The 19,867-nt window shown below is 42.1% G+C and overlaps 1 long non-coding RNA gene across 10 annotated transcripts in view; it reads left to right on the plus strand.

Annotated features, from left to right (window-relative positions):
* Window positions 1-823: 823 nt before the first annotated feature.
* Window positions 824-19,867, plus strand: part of LOC147372405 (uncharacterized) — a 45,749-nt gene continuing 26,705 nt past the window's right edge. For 4 of the 10 annotated variants that reach the window (XR_015164062.1, XR_015164059.1, XR_015164058.1 and 1 more), the window contains exons 1-4: window positions 825-1,007; window positions 18,109-18,213; window positions 18,681-18,812; window positions 19,428-19,627. This is a non-coding gene — a long non-coding RNA (uncharacterized LOC147372405). Of the gene's footprint in view, window positions 1,008-18,108; window positions 18,214-18,680; window positions 18,813-19,427; window positions 19,628-19,867 lie in introns of all 10 variants that reach the window. The other 6 variants (XR_015164061.1, XR_015164056.1, XR_015164064.1 and 3 more) reach the window with 4 other exon arrangements.

Raw genomic sequence — 19,867 nt, forward strand, 5'->3', positions numbered from 1 at the left:
GCTGTCTTTTAAAAACACATTTATTTTTATTTGGCTGCATTGTGTCTTAGTTGCAGCATGTGGGGTCTTCGTTGCATTATATGGGGTAGGGTGGGCTCCAGAGGATGCTGGCTCAGTAGCTGTAGCCCCAGAGCTTAGGAAATCTTATTTCCCCAACCAGGGATCAAACATGTGTCCTCTGCACTACAAGGCAGATTCTTAACCACTGGACCACGAGGGAAGTCCCCAGTAGGTTGTCTTTGCCATGTCTTGAGAAGGATACTAAAGGAGTGAGAGGTAGGATGATGAAATTGCCCTTATAAAGGACAAGACCTCAAATGTCTGAAGCAGTTATTAATGCTTCAGTAAATGCTTTTGATTATCAGTTCATCAGGGGAATTAACAATAACAACTGGATGGGGGAAACCCCAAATCTGTGATACTCAACCTCTTGAGTTTTTCGGAACTAATGAAAAAAAAACTGGTGTGTCTTATTAATTTCACTACCCTTAACACCCAGAGTACATCGAACAGAGAGGTCTAAAAGTTCTGTGCCCTAAGCATCGACAGTTATCATGCTTGTTCAATTTAAAAACATACTTTGCACATTGACTTAAAAATCAGTTTCTCTAGCTGCTCTTGAGAAAACTGAGTATCTCTGAAGCACTGGGCTTGACCCCATTTCTTCCTCAGTAGGACTGCATGGGAGCAGAACTCTGAGTTAGCATTCAAAAATTATAAAATTGTTCCCTTGAACAAGTCTCTCCTCGCCCTGTAATTCCAACGCTAAGCGAGGACTGACCCCGCCTACCCTTCCCCACCCTCTTCCAGCTTAATTATCCCTCCAATTAAAGAGCAGCAGAGGGACGGCAGAACTGGAGGTTCTGGTGAATTACTGCTAATCACGCAGCGGAGGAATCCCACTTCGCTTTGATTTCTTATCGCCCTGTGCACACAACCCTTCCTCTGTAAGGCCGGTTGCTCTCAGCATCGCTGTGTCTAATCAGACGTGTCACACCTCCGCTGAGGTAAATTGGGTTTATTGGAGAAGAGAAATGAAATTAAGTCTGTTTAGAAATTAATTGTGACTGTCTAGGCTTAATCTATCATATTATGCCATTGCGGTCTGTCAGGATCAAAATCTTCTGACCCGGTTGTTAGAAAATAGGCGTAGTGTTTTGGACAGCAAAAGGAAAAGGAAAATTTAAGAGTTATAAGGCACAGGACCCACATGGTATCAGCTGATTCACTTTAGGAGAAAATGTGAAATCGATGTACAGAGATGACCCATAGTCCTGGGTTAGTTTGCTCTCAAATGAAGATCTGGCGGCTCATGTTAATATGTGCTCAGTAGATGGGAAAAGGAATGAATGGGTGAATTGCCGTCATCTTTATTACCATGAGCCTAAGGTCTTTATTGGGCTTTCCAGGTGGTGCGGTTGGTAAAGAATCTGCCTGCCAATGCAGGAGAAGTAAGAGACGCAGACTCAATCCCTGGGTCGGGAAGATCCCCTGGAGTGGGAAATGACAGCCCACACCAGTATTCTTGCCTGGAAAATTCCATGGACAGAGGAGCCTGGTGGGCTACAGTCGATGGGGTCACAAAGAGTTGGACACAACTGAGCACCTACGCAAGGTCTTTATTGGGTCATCAGTGAAGCAGGTTACATGGTAGTTACTGTCCATGTGCAAAACAAGTATTTATTAGGCACTGATTCTATACTAGGAACTGTGCCAAGTGCTAGGGACACAGGCCCGATTCCTGCCATCATCTAGCTTATCGTCTAGAAGGGAACATGATGACGCAAGCAACCGTGACGGAGTAAACCTGTGTTCCGTGAGAAGTTTGGTGGAAGCATGTGGCGAGAGCCATAGTAAGAACTGAGTCGTAGCTCAGGCAGCTTCATCCTAAAGCCTCACGAGGCTTGGAAAACATGGACAGAGGTTAAGGGGTGGAATACAAAGATGCTTAAGTAGTTATTGATAGGGCTGTTGACTGGGATGATCCTAGTTTGCACTTATTTCCTTGGTGTCATCAGGATAATGCCCACTTTGACTCCCAAAAATGCACTAATTTGGGATAATAAATTATAAAGTCACTCAAGTTATTGAAATTTTCTGTGAGCTGCTGCTGCATTCAAGAGAATGGCAGTTGGTAGGAAGCAGCTAAAGGTTTTATCTGGTAGAGCATGGAGAGCCACTGCAGGACCAGTGTGCTCTGATTGAGAAATCATGTGGTAGATAAACTTGAGGCTTTAAGAAAGGTAGGTTCAAAAGTGAAACTCTGCTTCTTCATCTGGAGTATGATGCTCCTCTAAGAAATTTTTATTTGGTGATATTCTGTTACTGTATGGTGTGGGTCTTTGTTCTTGATTTCTTAATAGGGTGAGAGGAGATGGGGGGAGCAGATTGTAGGTATTATTAGGTCACTAGTCAGTAGAGATCAGTAGTCTGGCTTAGGTAAGCATTCACTGGCTACCTGCAGGTGAGGCTGCCTACAAAACAAAAGTAATTAGAAAGCTCCCTGTAATGCATCACTCAGCTGGAAACAAATGAGTGATAGGGACCTAAGGAAGGAGAGAGCCTAATTAGACTAAGTGGGAATTCCTTCTGGCATGGGAAAATGTCAAGAATCACTTAAAAAAAAAGTCAGTATTTCTTTTGTAAAAAGGGAAGAGACTCATCTCTAACACAGAGACACATATAATAGTTTAGCAATATTCAAGGAGTAAGAAGAATGAATACGGACAAAGGCTGAGATCCTATAACTTAAAACAAGCTTTCAGATACAATGCAGGTACTAAGAAATTATCATTTCTTGATGAATCGAACTAGGCTTCTCTTCCAAGATTTTCTCCCTGCTCCCCACAAAGAATTCTACTAAACCAAACTTGGGCCCACTTGCCTGCATGCAGTAAAGTCAAGCTTTTATCATTGGGTTGTGGTGAAGGAAAGTGTTTACTTCAGAGCACCTAGCAAGTCTAGGCAGCTAGTGTTTATAAGACCCAAACTCAGGAATGGCTTTCAGGGAAAGGCTTTTATTTATTATTATTATTTTTTTAATTTTATTTTTAAACTTTACAATATTGTATTAGTTTTGCCAAATATCGAAATGAATCCGCCACAGGTATACCCGCGTTCCCCATCCTGAACCCTCCTCCCTCCTCCCTCCCCTCCCCTCCCTCTGGGTCATCCCGGTGCACCAGCCCCAAGCATCCAGTACCATGCATCGAACCTGGACTGGCGACTCGTTTCATACATGTTATTATACATGTTTCAATGCTATTCTCCCAAATCTCCCCACCCTCTCCCTCTCCCACAGAGTCCATAAGACTGATCTATACATCGGTGTCTCTTTTGCAGTCTCGTACACAGGGTTATTGTTACCATCTTTTAAAGATAGGGTGACGGAGGGATGTTTGGGGTGTGTGATCAGTTTGTGTACAGTCTTCTGATTGGTTGGTGGTGAGGTAATCGGGAGTCAACACCATCAACCTTCTGATTCCAGCTGATTTGAGGTCTATGTGCTTGTGGACAGCATACAGTTAACTTCTTCCACTTCGTAGGGATTTTAGTATCTGCAAAACAGTTCAGAGGATATGGCTAAGATTATCTACAGCCCTGGAGGAGGAGGGGCTTCCCTGGTGGCTCAGTGATAAAGAATCTGCCTGCCAGTGCAGGAGATGCAGATTTGATCCCTGGGTTTGGGAAGATTCCCTGGAGAAAGAAATGGCAACCCACTCCAGTATTCTTGCCTGGAGAACCCCATGAACAGAGGAACCTGGTGGGCTTCAGCCCATGGGGTCTCAAAGAGACACAACTTAGCAACTGAGCATAAGCACTTGAGGAACTATAGGTCCTTGACTTTGTATAATGGCTAAACTATTATTATTTAATTTATTATTTAGTATCTTATTGTCATTATTATTTTATCTTGCTTGACTTTTCCTTTCTGCATTTTCTTACTTATCTGGTTAAATTTATTCTTCAGGACTTGGGGGAGGCCTGGGGGCTTCCCTGGTGGCTCAGATGGTAAGACGTCTGCCTGCAATGTGGGAGACCCGGGTTCGATTCCTGGGTCGGGAAGATCCCCTGGAGGAGGAAATGGCAATCCACTCCAGCACTCTTGCCTGGAAAATCCTATGGACGGAGGAGCCTTATAGGCTACAGTCCATGGGGTCACAAAGAGTTGGACACGACTGAGCAACTTCACTTTCTTTCTTTCACTTAGGAGGCTAAAGTTTTTCTCAAGACAAGAGGCATGCAGAGGATGTGGGGAGGGAATCTGTGCTGGGAAGGGCCCGGTGGGTTCTGCTAGTTACAAAATCATCATTTTCAGTGAGTGCTGGAGCTATTAGTCTTCTCAAGACATTGGAGCAGGGGGTGGTGGTGATAGTAGTGGTGGTGAAGAATGTCTAATGTTTCCCTTTGATTTTAGAATCCAAGTAGTTTGCTCGTCATCCATCCACGCATCCACCTATCCATCCATCCACCCACCCACCCATCCATTCATCCATCCATCAACCTATCCATTCACTGAAGCACTTCATTGTGTGCCAGATCGAACTTCAAGTTTTGGCTCAGCTACTTGGGGGTAATGTAACCTTGGACAAATCACCTACCATTTAGAAGACTCAGTTAATTCATCTGCAAAATAGATATAATAATAGTATCTAGCTCATTGAGTTGCTATGAGAGTTAAGTTAGATAAGTACTCAATAAATACAAGGTATTATAATAATAAATTATTTACTTTTTTGCTTTAAAAATTATTAAATCATTACTATCTGTACTGTGAATTTTTACTCCAAACACAAATCAACCACAATTCCTGCCTTCAAGGAGCTCATATTCTTTCTAGGGAGACTGATATTTCTATTGATATATAAAATTTACTTTGTATTGAAGATCTGAAATTAGATGTTAAGGAAACCATGAAAAGAAACAATAATTCCACATGATCAGGAAGAGGTAGGTAGCCGAGTATGGTTTCACTGAGAAGATGGTCAAATGGGAAGAAAAGGGATAGTAGACTATTCATACAAACCCATTTTGAACTTCAAGCTGATTTTTATTTCATCCTTTTAAAGATACACTGTAACTTTCTTTGGGTAAATTTGCTAAAGAACAGGAGTGATTCTTGTAAAAGGTAGATACTTTATATTTTCCATTCATTGTTTTCAACACAAATTTATATGGTCCTGGTACATTTTCAGATGGCAAAAGTTTAGAGATGAGCAGGATGTTGTTCTTATCCTCAAGGTGCTCTTGTCTGGAAGAGTAGAGAAACAGTATATTTATTATAGCAAAATATGATAAATGTCATGATATGCAGAGTTGGGGCAGGGGCAGGGGTGGGGAGGCTAAAGAATTAGCCAGGCAGACAGCTATGGATCAGCCACTCCCAATGAAGGATTAAAGGTAGAACAGAGCACACCATGCAGGGGAAACTCAGCTGTGTTGGTGTTAGTACATATGAAGTAGGGATCAAAGTCTCTTAGAACATTTTCAGGAATTTGAATTTACTATGTATAAAATAGATAACTAATGAGAACCTATTGTACAGCTCAGGAAACCCTACTCAGTGCTCTATGGTGACCTAAATGGGAAGGAAATCCAAAAAATATGGGATATGTGTATACGTATGAGTGATTCACTTTGCTGTACAGCAGAAAGTAATACAATGTTGTAAAGCAACTATACTCCAATAAAAATTCATTTAAAATAAAAATAAACTTACACACACATGGGTCATTAAGGGGTTTTAAGTAGGAGTAGTGTGGTCAAGTATAAATTTTGAAGAGATCAGTCTGGCTACAATGTTGAGGATGGACCAACAGGTCCAGAGAAGAGATAAAAGACCTTAGGAGGAATCTGGGTGAAACTGGATGAGGACATACCTAGAGAATTAGTGGGAGAGTCAGAAAGAAAGAAACAGATTTCTGAAATATTCAGAATCTAAAATCGATCTCTAGACTCCCAAGTCCAGAGCATCTCATAACAGACTGCCTGTGCTGTAAGGTCATTAGGAGGGCAAGAGCACCCAGTGGCATTCTTGTATTTAGACCCTAAGCTAGACAGTTCTGTTTCCCAAGATCACCACCCTCTGAACACCATGGGTCTGAACTCCTTGCCAAGCACCCCATCCCTTCACAGATTTCAGTTCCTGGAGGACCGATCACCTGTACTGTAAAACACAAATCACTAAACTCCAGCTTTCAGATGTTTCTGAGCACATGCTGTGGTTATTTTATTTTCACAGCTTAAGCTTCCATATTTCTTATTGAGTGAGCAGGGTGCATGGGTTGAAGCCTTGGTGCCTGTGTTCTTTTGGAAAGTACAAGTAAAGCAAAGGGTCTTAAATAATTTAGAAGTGTCCTAAATTTTTCCAGCTGTCTCCCTTTTTCCATCTCTCCAAGGGATGCAAAAAAGCAGCCTCTAGCACTCAAAAATGTTCGTATTTCTAGAAGCTCTGGGAGAAACGAAAACCCACAAATGTTCCCTCTTTAAATATTCCTTCAATCCTATTTTTTTCCCTTAGACTCAATGATGGCAGTTAATAGTTACAATTTTAGAAGAAAACAGTGATCTAGTGAAAAGACTCTGCATTTTTGCCATGGTTGCATCGAATCATAGAATGTTAGCGCCAAAGTTAGAATTTAGAAACAATCCACTTCAGAGCTGGAGAACACTTGGCATGTGTGCTGCAGTTCTCGTCACCCGCATCCATGGCAGACATTGCTAATCCATCACTGCGGTCTTTTTCTATGAACCCAGGTGTAGCCTCAAAGCCTTGTCAGTACAGTGTGTAAGTGACTGCTGATTGACTGGAGTTGGCACACTAAATGATACTCATTTGTCACCACTGTTCTACTCCCAGTCACACAGGGGGGAACCTGAGCGGGGGAAATGACCCAACACCTGCAGCAGAACCTACGAAGAGGTTTTTCTGCTAAGACCTGTCTGCAGTGGAAGAAAAGCTCATCTATTCCTGACTTTGGATCTCTCTCATGTTTCTACGTCGTTGCATCCACCAGAATCTGTGTCTTTCTTTTCCTTTGAATCTGTGAACATCTGCCTCCTTTCTGGTTGTCTTTGGGCTAGTCTTTCTCACTGGCCACACCTGTCTTACTGTCTCTCAGCTTCTCCACTGAGTAGATTTGGACCCTAGGAATTCTCTTGATCTCTTCATCTGTAAATTAGGAATTGTAGCTCTTGTTCCACATCTGAGGATTTTTACTAAAAATGGTGAGGGAGAGTAGAAGACACATATCATAAGGGGAGATAAAGCTGTAGTTCAAAGTGTGATCATGGGGGAGAAAGACATTTCAGGACAGTAGAAATGTTGAAGAATGCTTGTGCATAAATAATCACCATTTAATTAGGTTCAGGAGAAACCTAATTTAGTTCTACCATTGTGGAGGTGGTGGAAAGAAAAACCAAAGGAGAAAAGGATGAAATGGGAGTTTGCTGTGCTTAGAGGCAGGAAGAGATCCTTCAGCATATCTGCTCTTTTTATTCTGGTTTGTTTCCTGGCAGTAGTGGGGGATATTGTTTTATGAGTCCCCAGTCTCTGGAAAATCAGAAGGATGTAACAAGAGTTCAGAGTTTGGGAAGTGCTTATAGCATCATCATGCTCCTTAAGAGGGTCCCTGGATCCTTTCACCTCATGCTTGTATCTTTCTTGAGCTCAAGAGAAATTTCCTTTTTAAAAGAACATAAGCTCCATCTCCTAACAGCGACTTGGTTTCTAAGCCTAGGACCCGCCTCAGTATTTTACCCGTGCCCTTTTCTCCAATGAGCTGACTTTTTCAGTGTATGAGTTTACTCAAAGATAGAACTATCTCAACATCAGTCACCTAAGCCAGTGGAGGTACCTTACTTTTAAATCAAAGAACGTCCTGGAGTTGAGGCAGGCAGTGTAGAAGCCATCTCAGCATGGTCTGACTGCTCCTGCCAGGTCTCCAAGCTCTTCCTGAGCCCTACCTTTCTTCTGTCTCTCCTGGAGCCTTCCTGCATCTCTGAGTGCAAGGTTTCCTTTGCAAGACAGAAAATCAGAGGTGTGATTCTACAGCACTAGTGCTCAAACTTGACTGCATGTTAGAGTCACCTGAGAGGTTGTATAAAAAACACCGATGTCTCGATCCCACCCACCTGAGCTTTTGATTTACTTGGTATTGAGTGTGACCTGAAGCATGATGGTTTTAAAAATCTCTCTGGTGATTCTTATATGTGGTTTCAAAACTGGTGCTCTATGGTTCCTAACCCAGATATGTTACCCACCCCCTTCCCACCAGTTTCTTTGGATTACTTTTTATGATTTCTGCCAAAGTGGGAGCTCAAAGTGTCCCACGACCACTGTGTCATCTGTCAGTGTGAGCATGGGATGCAATTGTCCCTGCAATTGCTAACAAGCAAGAAGCAGGTGGTGAAGGCAATTACTGGTCATATTTCATGCATTAGAAACATTTGTGTTTATCGCTACAGTTGCTGCATCGGGGGGCATTCCAATGGTAGGAAATATGTCACTCTCAGGGAGCTGAGGTTATATCAAAAGAACAGGAAACATACCAAGTGGAAAAAATACATCCATATATTTACCAATATCTCTTTTTCATGGAGAACTAGATTATTACCCAGATATAAAGCTCACCTGCTAGAAAAAGAACAGAGCCTGGGTGACAGCTGAGTCACTTCAGATGGCAGATGTCAAGCTGGTATTGTGTGTGCACCTGTACTCAGCCTTGAATCACACCCTGACGACTGCTACAAATTTACTTAACTTCTCTGATCCTACATCCTATCCCAAGATGGGTTTAATCAAACCTGCCTAACAAAATTGGTCTTCCCTGGTGACTCAGCCATTAAGAATCTGCTTGCAATGCAGGAGACATGGGTTCACTCCCTGGGTTGGGACGATTCCCCTGGAGTAGGAAATGGCAACCCACTCCAGTATTCTTGCTTGGAAAATCCCATGGACAGAGGAGCCCGGCAGGCTATATAGTCCATGGGGTCATGGAAGAGTCAGATACGACTGAGCGACTAAACAACAACCACCTAACAAAATTATTTTGAGGATTAAAGTAAATTATGAATTGAAAGTTTATTGCACATATTAGTCCTAGAGCTTTTATAATTATGCAGGGAAATATTAAACCTAAATTTAAAAATTAGTAAGAACATGAACAAGCAATTTATTGAAGAAAAATATATGTGGCCAGTAAACAGAGGAAAATATTGCATCACTAGTAATCAAACATTTCAATTAAGATGAGAATGCTATTCTTTTATCTTAATAAAATACCTTTGATTTACATTGTGGTGAGAGAGGTTCTCTTATATCACGCTAATGGAAGTTTAAATAGATTTAGTCTTTCTAGAAAGCAATTTGGCAATATCAAAAACCTTCAAAAAGTTTTTTTTGAACCAGAAATGTTACCTCTCTGATCTAGTAGAGGAAACTAAAAAGAGTTGTTTGTAGATGTTGCTTTCAATGTTGTTTATAATAGTGAAAATGAAATTAAACCTAATTAGCCCAAAATAGTTAAGTAAATTATGATGTAAAAATAATCTTTCTATAGAATTAAATTTATAAAGTTTATCTACCAACATAAGAAAATTCTCTTGGTAAGTGAAAAAGCAAGGTAAATTTTATTTTCAATATGGTAATTTTTCTTTAAAATATATTTTTTATTTGTTGAAATGCGTTTATTTTGCTGGTATCAGACACAGACTCAAACTGGCTTAAATAATAAAGTAAATATAGTAAGTTCATATAATAGGAAAAAAAAAAAAAAACCCAGAACATGTGAGGCTTCCAAATTGGTTGGTTTAGCAGCTCAGCATTTTTTTTTTTTTATCAACAATCCAGTTTCTAAATCTCTCCTCTGCTATTCTGCATGATGTCTTCATCCTTAGGGTCGAAGTGTTATATCCAGACCCAGTAATGTCCATAAAAGAAAAAAGATTGCATCTCTCTCTCCTCTTTGTCTTCTTTGCCCTTTCCTGCCTCCTTCTGCCATTCTTTGGTTGGGTGAGGATGTTTTTCTCACTAGCCCACCTGCAGAATCCCGCTCATATTATGGTTCTGAATTGGGTACCATTCAGTCTTGCACCAACCCCTGGCCAGGGAAATAAAACTATGTTTAGACCAATCAGGATCTATTCCTGAACTCAGGGAGTAGGGATGGGTTTCCTGAGACCCATGGCTTGTGGAAGAGGAAGAGGGAGAAATGGATAAATGGATGCTGAGTGGGCAACCAACTATGGCTACTATGGATACGCATCCATCCACTAAGATACATGCCTTCCAGTTGACGTGATCAGCAGGTAGAAGTTGGGTGGAAAAATACATGGAGGAAGTTTTTAAGTCATTTACCTGGAGTCAAGATTTTGTCTGAAGTCTGATTCCATATGGAGCCCTTTCAGAGCTCATAGGGAAGAACATCAAATGCAGAAAGTGAACCAGTTAGGCTGTGACCTAACTGGTAATGACAAGTCTTCTGAGATGAAAACAGAGGCTACACTGCCTGGCTGGTTCTCCTTGTCTCTCTAGATGACATTCCTGCTGCTTGTCCTGGGATATGTCTTATTATGGTGATGGAAGTTAGGTTGAAACTGTAAGAGAGCTAGGAGGCATTCAAAAAGGAGCAGAGTGCTTGGTTGTGTGTGTGCCTTATATAAGCCTCAGTTAAAATTCACCTAGTAAACGAGGCTGGAGATAATTCGTGGTTTTGTTTCCATGATGTCATAAAAAGGATGAATTCATAAAATCTCCCGTGATTCTGCAAACCAGACTGCCTTCTCTCTAGGCTCCCAAAGGGCTCCAGAAACCCAAAGAGGATGTCTGAAAGGCATAAAATCCTTCTTGTCTTCAAGAAGCCTTATAGCCACATAATAACGATAACCAACTGTATTTTCTTCTAGTTGCCTTAACAATGTACCACAGATGGAGTGGCTTAGAAAACAAAATGTATTGTCTCGTGTTTCCAAAATCCAGGTATTGGTAGGGCCATCCTCTTTTTTTATGTAGGCTCTAAGGGAGGCTCCTTCCTTGTCTCTTTCTAGCTTCTGCCCTTTGCCAACACTCTTTGACATTCCTTGGCTTGCGGATGCATTACTGCAGTCTGTCCTTCTGTCTTAGTGTTGTGTCCTCCATGTATCTATCCTGACTGATGCATGAAGAGGAAGAATGAAGGGGTCAGTGCCGAGGAGACCAACGAATGCAGAGCAACCACTATAGGTGAACACATGCATTATCTCATTTAAACGCCTACTTCACCCCTGGAATTTAGCTCTTGTTGCTCCTGTTTTACAGATTAGAATATTGAGTTGTCTTAGAGACTATGTGCCCTGTCCAAGGTCATTGACCACTAACCAGCGATCAGGTATTAGAACCAGTGCCTCCAGATCATAGGCCCCTTTCTATGGCCCCAAGCTTTCTGTGACAGCACAGACAGCCTGCATGCTGTTGAAATCACAACCAGTAGGAGAGGGTGACTCTGACTTTCCCCTGCTGTGTTCAAAGTCAGGCTGGCTCTCCGCAAACATGAACTCCCACTGTTCCCAGCTGCTGAGGGGTAAGGCCAGTGCCAGAGCCAACAGTCCCTGAACTAAGAGGGGGCCTGAGGTGCTGAAGAAAAGAGAAGTAGGTCATCCTTTCGACTGAACCTCTAGATCTACTTTGAAGATAACTGTGCTTATAGGTTACCACATTTCTATGTCCGGTGCAGAGAACTGTCTGCAGTGGCAAGAACTCAAATTTGGGAGTGGAGATTTTGGGGAAATCTATGCAGGAGTCTAGAATTGTGGACAAGGGGTTGATGGAGATAAATCATGTAAGATGAGTGAAGTTATGGGTTCCCAGGCATTGGGAAAAAGAAGGAAAATTCAGGCAAAGAGGACAGTTATCAACAAAGGCATGAAAGCAGGGGCATGCCCAAGAATAACTCAGCCAGATTTGCGGAGGCAAGTGATGGTTATCAGGGGAAATTGGGACAATGAGGGCTCCAGTCAGTTTATAGACTGAACAGTACTGTGGATCAGAGAGCCCAGAGTTTTCCTTTTAGATATTCAGGAGCAAGTGACCATCAGTAACTTTGGCCAGTGTGGGGAAACTTGATTCATGATTCGCACAGGCAAAATGAAGCAGCCAATAAGGTGGCAGCCCCTTAAGAATAGGGGAATGTTATGTGTATCCTCAGCCAGGCTGGCAACAACATTAACCGTCTGGACATGCAGTGGTGAGGGGTACAGAGTAACCAGGCTTCTGAAAAAAAAAAAAATAGGGATTAAGAAACCAACTTTACTTGCTCAGAAGAGGCCAAAGCCCTTCTCAGTTTAAAGGGAAATATAGTTGAAGAACAATAAATTTAAAAGGCAGAAGAAACACAATGGGATTCAGAGTTAGGCCATGAGTGCGCATGCTCAGTCGTGTCTGACTCTTTGCAACCCCATGGAGTGTAGCCCTCCAGGCTCCTCTGTCCATGGTGATTCTCCAGGCAAGAATCCTGGAGCAGGTTGCTATTTCCTCCTCCAGGGAATCTTCCCTACCCAGGGATCAAACAAGTGTCTCCTGCATTTTTACCATTGTGCCATCTGGGAAGCCCTTAGATCGTGAGGTATGTATGTGCTCAGTCGCTCAGTCATGTTTGACTCTTTGTGATCCTGTAGAATTTTCCAGGCAGGAATACTGGAGTGGGTAGCCGTTTCCTGCTGCAGTTAGATTGTGAGGCTAAGTCCCAAATCCATCATTTGTCGTCTGGGTGACTTTAGGCACATCACTTCACCGTTTATGGGTCTCAGTGTCTTTCTCTATAAAATGAAGTTTAATAATATCTAGGGCTGTTTTGATAAGAGGGAGGGTATGGGGAGGGAGGAGAGAGGAGGGTTCAGGATAGGGAACACGGGTATACCTGTGGTGGATTCATTTCGATATTTGGCAAAACTAATACAATATTGTAAAGTTTAAAAATAAAATACAATTTAAAAAATAAATAAAAATTAAAAACATAAAAAAAAGAAAATATGATAGTATGTGATATTCAGTAAGAGAGGTATTTGTGGGAGAGGACTGGAGTTTGAGGGAATCCACATTAATAACAGCCAATGCATCAATAAACTGAGCTCAAGAGGAGGCAAGAGAAAGTTGGACCAAAGTTGGGTATTTTTGCTCATCATCTGCTCCAGTGTTCTTCTTATATGCTTTTCTAAACTAGACAGGTTGGGAATCTAAAAATAACATGCTCCATTGAAAGTGTAGTTTTTGATGTAAAAATCCTGCCAATCAGACACATGTGAGACTCGGATTCAGAACTGAGGTGAGTGGAAGGGGACAACACATGAAGTGTTATGTTGCCAGTGTCTGGACCACTCTGGCTCAAGAGGGGTTATCATGCTGATGGTGGCTTCCCAGACCCCACATGATTCTTTTTTAAATTTTGTTTTATTAATTGGAGGATAATTGCTTTACAGTATTGTGATGGTTTCTGCCATGTATCAACATGAATCAGCCATAGGTATACATATGTCTCCTCACTCTTGAACCTCCCTCCCCATCCCACCCCTCTAGGTTGTCACAGAGCACTGGGTTTGGGTTCCTTGTGTCGTACAGCAAATTCCCACTGGCTATCTATTTTACATATGGTAATGTATACTTACATGACTCTTAAGGTGCATTGTTTCTGGATCCAACATTTGTGGCACTGGGCCTGGATTGTGGAAGCAGTAGCTAGAACACTGGCTTTCTGATTCCTTAATAGCCTTTTTGTTGCAGAGTTCCCTTGATGAGTCAGTTCTGGGGTGCTCTTTCAGAGTCATGCCTGGTCAATTCCCTACTTAGAACTTGCTTCTATAGGTCTTGTATTGATTTGATTCCCTTAAATATCTTTTAAAAAATTTAAAAAGCATAGTTTTGTTATTTACAACTGAGCCCTGACTGGCTCACTGGAGTGAATACATTGTTTAAGGTTTTGTTTTGCTGAATCCTTTGGTAACCTCTTTGGACTCTAACTTCCAACAGCCTCCTGGACATCTCTCTTTGGACCATCTGCTATTACCAAGTGGTATAAACCTGCCCTTTTGTTTTCTACTCCCAGTCCAACCTAACTACTATAGTCAAGATTTATCTTCTTAAAAGCAAATTACTAATCGCATATCTTGTGATTTCCACTTTCATACGGTAGAGAGAGATTATTTCTTCTTTCTCCTCTTGGAGTTCACCCTCAAAGCAACAAAGATTGTGTGGAAAGAAATGAAATCTCCATCTCTAGCGATGCCAGGAGACATCGGCAACCCTGAACCACAGTTTATAGAGAGGAGCTGCTGATAGAGTGAAGATCAAATGAAGGGAGGGAAAGTACAGAGAGAGTATGTTCACACTACAGATCCTCAGGAGAAAATGGTCAAACACATTCTCCAAAGTCCATGGTACAGCCAGAAGGCAAACCCAGTGAGCCCTTATTAGAACACCAGGGACTGGTATATAAATTCATGGCAGTAGTTTCCCTGGACCCAGTTTGACCTGATGGAGAAGCAGAGAAGGGAGGACTGAATGGGAAATTCACACAGACAAACCACAAACCCAAGAAGCAGTCTGCAGGTGGGGCAGGGTAGGCAAAATAGTCCACTGTGTTTTGAAGGATACAGAGACGTTTGTCAGGGTGTGTAAGGGCGAAGGGGCTACTCTGATAGCTCAGTTGGTAAAGAATCTGCCTGTAATGCAGGAGACCTGGATTCAATCCCTGGGTCAGGAAGACCCTCTAGAGAAGGGAATGGCAACCCACTTCAGTATTCTTGCCTGGAGAATTCCATGGAGAGAGGAGTCTGGTGGGCTACAGTCCATGGGGTTGCAAGAGTTGGTCATGGCTGAGTGACTAACAACACAACAACACAAAGCTGATAAATCAAGTAGTAGAAGTATATTTAAAAATATAAGAATCAACTAGAGCAACCTAAATGTCCATCAACAGATTAAAGAAAATGTAGTACATATATACAATGGAATATTATTCAGCCATAAAAAAGAAGTAAATAATACCGTTTGTAGCAACATGGATGGACGTAGAGATTATCACACTAAGTGAAGTAAGACAGAGAAAGACAAACACCATATGATATCATTTATATGTGGATTCCAAAAAATGATACAAATAAACTTGCTTATGAAATAGAAACAGACTCACAGACATAGAAAACAAATTTACAGTGACTAAAGGGTAAGCAGGGTGAGGATAAATTGGGAGTTTGGGATTAGTAGATACCAGATACATACAAATATAAGAGAAGGAAGTGGCAACCCACTCCAGTACTCTTGCCTGGAAATTTCCATGGATGGAGGGGCCTGGTAGGCTACCGTCCATGGGGTTGCAAGGAGTCGGACACGGCTGAGCGACTTCACTTCACTCACTTCACTCATTTCATACTTTATCACTGGAGAAGGAAATGGCAACCCACTTCGGTGTTCTTGCCTAGAGAATCCCATGGACAGAGGAGCCTGGCGGGACACGGCTGAAGTGACTGAGACGCACATACAAATATATATAAAACAGATAAAAGATCCTACTGTATGGCACAGGGAACTATAGTCAATACTGTGTTGTTGTTGTGCAGTTGCTAAATCGTGTCTCACTCTTTGCAGACCTACAGACTGCAGTGTGCCAGGCTTCCCTGTCCTTAACTATCTCCCAGAGTTTGCTCAAACTCATGTCCATTGAGTCAGTAATACCATCCAAGTATCTCATCCTCTGGTGCCCCCTTCTCCTCCTGCCCTCAACCTTTCCCAGTCTTTTCCAGTGAGTCAGCTCTTCGCATTAGGTGGCCAAAATGTTGAAACTTCAGTTTCAGCATCAGTCCTTCCAAAGAATATTCAGGGTTGATTTCCTTCAGGATTGACTGATTTGAGCTCCAAGCTACTCTCAAGAGTCTTCTCTACCACCATAGTTTGAAAGCATCTGTTCTTCACCACTTAGCCTTCTTTATGGTCCAGCTCTCACATCTGTAAATGACTGCTGGAAAAACCATAGCTTTGACTATACAGATCTTTGTCAGTAAAGTGATATCTCTGCTTTTTAATATGCTGTCTAGGTTTATCATAGCTTTTAACCTATAATGAAAAATAATCAAAAAAAATCTAAAAATGTGTATAACTGAATCACTTTGCTATGTACCTGAAGCTAACAAAACATTGTTAAGTCAACATACTTCAATGAAAATTGAGTACTAACAAAAAGAAAGAAGATATGTGAGGAAGAGAAAATATATTGTTGTCATAGTTCATATTAGAGAGTTGACAGACATCAGCTGAAGAATAAAGTATCACACATAGTTATAAAGACAGCCACTTGGAACAAACAAAGCCCCCAAATTTCCAAAATATCAGCAGCAAAACATGCCCACACAGTTTAAAAATAAAGAAAATCAGGCTTTTTAATGAAAGATTTAAAAAAATGATAATGACAAAGAATAATAGTATACATGATTATTTCAGGATGAACGGTGCTTTTCCTATTCTTATTGTTTTTTTCCCATGTAGCAAGATAGTTCTGCTACTCCTGAGCTCTCTCTGCCTCTTCAGACGCTCTGCCGGAGGGGAGGAAAAATGATTTATCTATTTGGTATATTTAGAAAAAGTAAACGGGTCACATTCATCTAAACTCTTCCTGGTTCTTCTGTGGGATAAGCTGCCCTTAGGGTATATGAGTTCTAAGCTGTTCCTGCAGGCAGTGGCTCTCATCTCTGCTTAGGGCTTTAGGCCTAGCCTGGCAGGTTCGCCTATGTCTGAGAGTGTTAGTCACTCAGTCATGTCCAACTCCTTGCTACCCCATGAACTGTAGCCCACTAGCCTTCTCTGTCCATAGGATTCTCTAGGCAAGAGTACTGGAGTGGGTTGCCATTGAGGGTATGTCTTAAACTCTGGGGTTCAGTTTTCGAAAATGTACAAATAGAACTCACGTAATCCAACCTAGTCTTAATAATAAAAACAATACTACTTGGTTTGAAAATAATAAAAACATACTACTGCTATGGGGCTTCTGTCATAGCTCAGTTGGTAAAGAATCCGCCTGCAATGCAGGAGACCCTAGTTTGATTCCTGGGTCAGAAAGATCTGCTGAAGAAGGGATAGGCTACCCACTCCAGTATTCTTGGGCTTCCCTCCTACGTGAGCTGGTAAAGAATCCACTTGTAATGTGGGACACCTGGGTTTGATCCTTAGGTTGGGAAGATAGCCTGGAGAAGGGAAAGGCTACCCACTCCAGTATTCTGGCCTGGGGAATTCCATGGACTGTATAGTCCATGGGGTTGCGAAGAGTCGGACCCAACTGAGTGACTTTCAGTTGCACTTGGCTTGATATTCTTGTCTCTCAAATTATTCCATACACCATATGGGAGGGGATGGCATTTATCAGACCCTCACAAAAAACCCTCACAATAATAACTCTGAAGGGCTCACCTCAACCTGTGAATATTTGTAGAGTGCTTAGAACAGGGTTCTGGCAGGTGCTTCATAATACGTGCATGCTTGCTAGTTGTGTCTGACTCTTTGCGACTCCATGGACCGTAGCCCACTAGGCCCTTCTGCCAATAGGCTTTTCCAAGCAAGGATACTGGAGTGAGTTGCCAGTTCTTCCTCCAGGGGATCTTCCCAACCCAGGAATTGAACCTGCATCTCCTGCCTCTCCTGCATTAGCAGGTGGACTCTTTACCACTGAGTCACCTGTCATAGGTGCAGTTAAGTGAGTATGTGGCTGAATTTTACAACTTCAGAGGAAAACAACAGCTAGTTAACCTCTGGTGTGGCAGAAAGTAAGGACGTAGAAATGCAGAAACTGTAGAGTAGTCATCCTTCCATCCGGGCACAGAGTGAAGAGACAGCTATTCTGCACAAGATGAATGACTCTGGTAACATAGAGGCCAGTGAAGAGGAGAGACCTTGGGGACACTGAGGAAATTAACTTGTGATCATCTTGTTCCCTGTGGGCTTCCCAATTCCTGGTTCCAGACCCTTGTAGGGGCTGGTGACATTCTGCTCCCTTGGGTTCTGTAAGTCACATGTGTGTCCTCCAAATACATCCTCCTACCTCTCCCCCTTTTCTTTTTTTTTTTTAATATTTATTTTTATTTATTTATTAGCTGTCCCAGATCTTAGCTGTGGCCTGTTGAGTCTGATTCCCCAGCCAGGGATCGAACCTGAGCCAGCTGTATTGGGAGCAGAGTCTTCACCCCCTGGACCACCAGGCATGTCCCTCTCCACTTTTTGTTTTTGCTGCTTAAATTCATTTGGAGTGGGTTGCTTTTACCCTCAAAAGACTTGATGAACACATGAACTGCTGTGATCCAGAACTGCTGGAATTTGCTTTCTAAGTTTGCAAAATTTTTGAGAATTTTGAATCTGGGCAAATAGCCAAACTATAGGAAGAGCAAGGGTAATTTCATGGCAAGGAAACCACCACTGGATTTTCCTCAGCTGGCTGTGGTGAGTGGGTCTGAAGTCAGGCTATCACAGGGCCCATCACTTGGAGAGATGCCATGGGCAGTCAGGAATATTAAACAAAACAAAACACTGCAAAGGTCCATATGTAACAGTTAAAATTCCAGACTTCCCACCTCATGAGTCATCAACAAAGTGTAGCGCTCTGAATGCTAACCAGTTGGGTACTGCATTAACACCACTCTGTAATTCTCTCAATTCTACTCCTTCTCAGGTGGAGGCCAAAAACAAAATAACAGCCTGCTCTGTTCAGATTCAGGACCTCATTTTCCTGTGCCCTGCTTCCCTGAGAGCCCAGAGTCTGACTGATTGCAGACCCTGGACTTCTGCAGGTTTAAACTAACAGGTATGACAAGTGTCTATTCTGGGCTAAAGATAACCAGGAAATGGGCAACAGGATGGAAGGAATATTCATTATATAAGTTGGGACCAAGAGGAGATTCTACACTGGGTGTTTGGTGGTGGGGTGGGGTGGTAAATAACTCCAGTTAATAAACACATCCAGTCCCTGGATGAATAGAGTGTGGTTGTCACTTACCCACAAGTGCCTGGCACACAGCAGGGGTTCAACAAATATTTGTTGAATATTGAATAAAGTCTGTTGAATCTCTCTTATTTGTTCTCATATTACATATTTCTCTTTTTGGAAGCATTTAGCACAATAATGTTTTCATTTACTTGAGTGTTCATTCGATCAATGTTCATCTTCCCAACTAGAGAAGCCAGGGTGAAGAGATCACACTATTGTTTCCCAAATGCAGAGCACAATATCTGTATATTCTTTATGCTTAATAAATATTTGGTGGATAAATAAGCAGTGTCTTTATGAAGTATATGCTTGGCAAATACGGGACTCAGAAGCCTGACTGTTTCATTTGAATGGAGGTCAGTGACCTTGCCTATGGCCATTTGAATGATCTCTTGATAAGGCCATGAGTTTTCTTTCTTCTCTCCTGCTCAGATGGTCAGAGACTGGCACATTGGTATTTGGCCTCTTTTTTCTCTTCTCCTGGAATGAAAGAGTCAAGCTTTATTAAATCAAGATCTGTCAACACTAAATGTAGCAATCCCAGCTATCTGCCGCTTCAACAAGAGAAGATCTATTATGCAGAAGCAAAGGAGAACATTTTACAGTGAAAATAATGCACAAATCTTCTCCAGGTAATGCCTTCTGGGGTGTTCTCTTCCCTCTGGGGGCCTTTCCCTTTGCTGTCTCTCTTGTATGGTCAACTAGGTCTTCTCTAGGGCTTCTGCTGTGAAGCTGGAGAAGGGAGTGAAAGGCTGGGGTCCTGTTGCTCAGGAAATCTACAGCATCCAGCTCAAGCACTAGGGCCTGTCTCTCCTGAGGTTCTGTTGACGTTTTTGCTGCAACAGGATGGGGTTCTCTGTCTTCTTCACCTT

This window comes from Bos grunniens, chromosome 5 (assembly GCF_055505025.1).
Source record: "Bos grunniens cultivar Pamir isolate PY7600 chromosome 5, Bosgru_T2T1.0, whole genome shotgun sequence".
Taxonomy (NCBI): Eukaryota; Metazoa; Chordata; class Mammalia; order Artiodactyla; family Bovidae; genus Bos; species Bos grunniens.